The sequence below is a fragment of the Arachis hypogaea genome, chromosome 18, assembly GCF_003086295.3.
Source record: "Arachis hypogaea cultivar Tifrunner chromosome 18, arahy.Tifrunner.gnm2.J5K5, whole genome shotgun sequence".
NCBI classification, from domain to species: Eukaryota; Viridiplantae; Streptophyta; class Magnoliopsida; order Fabales; family Fabaceae; genus Arachis; species Arachis hypogaea.
The window spans coordinates 78,685,644-78,690,302 of record NC_092053.1 but is presented as its reverse complement, the minus strand read 5'-3'; the positions used below and the strand labels follow the sequence as shown (position 1 = coordinate 78,690,302).

Genomic DNA, 4,659 nt, shown 5'->3' with positions numbered 1-4,659 from the left:
TCTGCTATTGCAGGGTTCTCAGGATCATAAGCTTCTTCTTCAGAAGATGCCTCTTGAGTACTTGTGGATGCGGCTTGCATTCCATTCAGACTCTGAGAAATCATATTGACTTGCTGAGTCAATATTTTATTCTGAGCCAATATGGCATTCAGAGTATCAATTTCAAGAACTCCCTTCTTCTGAGGCGTCTCATTACTCACAGGATTCCTCTCAGAAGTATACATAAACTGGTTGTTAGCAACCATGTCAATAAGTTCTTGAGCTTCTGCAGGCGTTTTCTTTAGGTGAATGGATCCACCTATAGAATTATCCAATGACATCTTAGCTAATTCAGACAGACCATCATAGAATATATCCAGAATGGTCCATTCTGAAAGCATATCAGAAGGACACTTTTTGGTCAGTTGCTTGTATCTCTCCCAAGCTTCATAGAGGGATTCACCTTCCTTCTGTCTGAAGGTTTGAACATCCACTCTAAGTTTACTGAGCTTTTGAGGAGGAAAGAACTTGGCTAAGAAAGCCGTGACCAGCTTATCCCAAGAGTTCAGGCTATCTTTGGGTTGAGAGTCCAACCACACTCTAGCTCTGTCTCTTACAGCAAACGGGAAAAGCATAAGCCTGTAGACCTCGGGATCAACCCCATTGGTCTTAACAGTGTCACACATCTGCAAGAATTCAGTTAAGAACTGAAATGGATCTTCAGATGGAAGTCCATGAAACTTGCAGTTCTGTTGCATCAGAGAAACTAATTGAGGTTTCAGCTCAAAATTGTTTGCTCCAATGGGAGGAATGGAGATGCTTCTTCCATGTAAATTGGAATTAGGTGCAGTAAAGTCACCAAGCATCCTCCTTGCATTATTATTATTATTTTCGGCTGCCATCTCCTCTTCCTGTTCGAAAATTCCTGTAAGGTTGTCTCTGAATTGTTGTATTTTAGCTTCTCTTAGTTTCCTTTTCAGAGTCCTTTCAGGTTCAGGATCTGCTTCAACAAGAATGTTCTTGTCCTTGCTCCTGCTCATATGAAAAAGAAGGGAACAGAAAATAATAATAGGGATCCTTTTTACCACAGTATAGAGGTTCCCTTGTGTGAGTAGAAGAAAAGAAGAAAGAGAATGAAGAAGATAAGAATTTGAACTCAGAAGAGAAGAAGGGGTTCGAATTTTTGGGTGAGGAGAAGTGTTAGTAGATGAATAAATAAATAGAAGGAGATGAGGGAGAGGGAATTTCGAAAATTAAAGGAGAATTAAAATTAAAATTAAAGGAGAATTAAAATTAAAATTAAAATTTAAACAATTAATTAACTAAAACGAATTTTTGAAAAAGAGGGAGGTATTTTCGAAAATTAGAGAGGGATAGTTAGTTAGGTAGTTTTGAAAGAGATAAGAAACAAACAAAAAGTTAATTCGTTAGTTGAAACAAATTTTGAAAATCAATTTTTTAAAAGATAAGAAGATAAGAAGTTAGAAAAGATATTTGAAAAAGATATGATTTTGAAAAAGATAAGAAAAATTTTTTTTGAAGAGATATGATTGAAATTCGTTTTGAAAAAGATTTGATTTTTAAAATCACAATTAATGACTTGATTTACAAGAAATCACAAGATATGATTCTAGAACTTAAAGTTTGAATCTTTCTTAACAAGTAAGTAACAAACTTGAAATTTTTGGATCAGAACATTAATTGATGATGTGATTTTCAAAAATATGATAGAATAAGAAAAAGATTTTGAAAAAGATTTTTGAAATTTTCGAAAATAAATAAAAAAATGGAAAAGATATGATTTTTGAAAAAGATTTTAAAAAGATAAGATTTTTGAATTGAAAATTTGATTTGACTCATAAGAAACAACTAAATTTTAAAAAGTTTTGAAAAAGTCAACTCAAATTTTCGAAAATTTATGAGTGAAAAAGGGAAAGATATTTTTTTTTTAATTTTTAATGATGAAAGAGAAAAATATCAAAAAGACTCAATGCATGAAAATTTTGGATCAAAACATGTGATGCATGCAAGAACACTATGAATGTCAAGATGAACACCAAGAACTTATTTTTGAAAAATTTTTAAGAAAAGAAAAACATGCAAGACACCAAACTTAGAAATTTTTAATATTTAGACACTAAGAATTCAAGAATGCATATGAAAAACAAGAAAATACACAAAACAATAAATTTGAAAGATCAAACAAGAAGACTTATCAAGAACAACTTGAAGATCATGATGAATGCAATGCATGGGTGCAATTTTCGAAAAATGCAAGATGAGTATGCAATTGACACCAAACTTAAAATTTGACTCAAGACTCAAACAAGAAACACAAAATTATTTTTGATTTTTTGATTTTATGAATTTTTTTGGTATTTTTCGAAAATTATTTGAAAAAGAAAAATAAGGATTTCAAAATTTTTAATATGAATTCCAGGAATCTTATACTCTTAATCTAAAGCCTTAGTCCAGGAATTAGACATGGCTCACTAGCCAGCCAAGCTTTCAATGAAAGCTCCGATCCAAAATACTAGACATGGCCAATGGCCAGCCAAGCTTTAGAAGATACAAATCAGTCATACAATAACAAATTTGATTAGCAACAACTAGCTTGCTCTTGTAATGATGATTTCGAAGCCTTAGTCCAAATGAATTTAGACATGGCTTTATAGCCAGCCAGGCTTCAACATGCTTCATGAAACACTAGAATTCATTCTTAAAAATTCTGAAGAAAAATATATTCTATTTTTTTGGAAATTTTTTTCGAAAATTAAAAGAATAAAAACAAAAACTTAAAATTAAAATAAAGTTACCTAATCTGAGCAACAAGATGAACCGTCAGTTGTCCAAACTCGAACAATCCCCGGCAAAGGCACCAAAAACTTGGTGCATGAAATTGTGATCCCTGGTAATGGCTCCAAAAACTTGGTGCTCTAATCTTAATTCATAATTTGTCACAACTTCGATACAACTGACCAGCAAGTGCACTGGGTCGTCCAAGTAATAAAACCTTACGTGAGTAAGGGTCGATCCCACGGAGATTGTTGGTATGAAGCAAGCTATGGTCATCTTGTAAATCTCAGTCAGGCGGATATCAAATGGTTATGGAGTTTTCGAATAATAATAAGAAATAAACAGAAAATAAATATAGAAATACTTATGTAAATCATTGGTGAGAATTTCAGATAAGCGTATAGAGATGCTTTCGTTCCTCTGAACCTCTGCTTTCCTGCAGTCTTCATCCAATCATTCCTACTCCTTTCCATGGCAAGCTTTATATAGGGCATCACCGTTGTCAATGGCTACATCCCATCCTCTCTGTGAAAAAGGTCCAAATGCTTTGTCACGGCACGGCTAATCATCTGGAGGTTCTCGATCATACTGGAATAGGATTCACCCTCCTTTTGCGTCTATCACTATGCCCAGCACTCACGAGTTTGAAGTTCGTCACAGCCATCCCTTCCCAGATCCTACTCGGAATACCACAGACAAGGTTTAGACTTTCCGGATCTCAGGAATGGCCATCCATGGGTTCTAACTTATACCACGAAGATTCTAATATCTCGGACTCGGTCCTCTGTTTTAGATATCTAAGAGATACTTATTCTAGCTTGTTTGCATGTAGAACGGAAGTGTTTGCCAGGCACGCGTTCATAAGTGAGAATGATGATGAGCGTCACATAATCATCACATTCATCATGTTCTTGGGTGCGAATGGATATCTTAGAAGCGGAATAAGTTGAATTGAATATAAAACAGTAGTACTTTGCATTAAATCATGAGGAACAGCAGAGCTCCACACCTTAATCTATGGAGTGCAGAAACTCTACCATTGAAAAATACACAAGTAAAAGGTTCAGGCATGGCCAAATGGCCAGCCCCCAAACGTGATCAAAAGATGAAACTAAAGATCATAAGATCTCCTGATACAATAGTAAAAAGTCCTATTTATACTAAACTAGCTACTAGGGTTTACAGAAGTAAGTAATTGATGCATAAATCCACTTCCGGGGCCCACTTGGTGTGGGCTTGGGCTGAGCTTGAAGTTTACACATGCAGAGGCTTCTTTTGGAGTTGAACGCCAAGTTGTAACGTGTTTTTGGCGTTCAACTCTGGTTCGTGACGTGTTTATGGCGTTTAACTCCAGACTGTAGCGTAGAACTGGCGTTTAACGCCATTTTGCATCGTCTAAACTCGGGCAAAGTATGGACTATTATATATTGCTGGAAAGCCCTGGATGTCTATTTTCCAACGCAATTGGAAGCGCGCCATTTTGAGTTCTGTAGCTCCAGAAAATCCACTTTGAGTGCAGGGAGGTCAGAATCCAACAGCATCAGCAGTCCTTCTTCAACCTCTGAATCTGATTTTTGCTCAAGTCCTTCAATTTAAGCCAGAAATTACCTGAAATCCTAGAAAAATACACAAACTCATAGTAAAGTCCAGAAATGTGAATTTAACATAAAAACTAATAAAAACATCCCTAAAAGTAACTAGATCCTACTAAAAACATACTAAAAACAATGCCAAAAAGCGTATAAATTATCCGCTCATCAGTCTTCCTGAGTCATTTGTGGGCATCTCTAGAATGTAAAAGTCAATTGGGAACGTCAACCCCTTAATGCTCCCTAAGACATCTTCTGCAATGCCAACCACTATTATGCTCTTATCTGCAAAAAT

The 4,659-nt window shown here is 35.3% G+C and overlaps 1 non-coding gene across 1 annotated transcript; it reads left to right on the top strand.

Moving 5' to 3' along the window:
- Positions 1-374: 374 nt before the first annotated feature.
- Positions 375-482, top strand: LOC112774850 (small nucleolar RNA R71). Its single transcript, XR_003189309.1, has one exon. It is a non-coding gene; the product is annotated as a small nucleolar RNA R71 (small nucleolar RNA).
- The last annotated feature ends 4,177 nt before the right edge of the window (positions 483-4,659 follow it).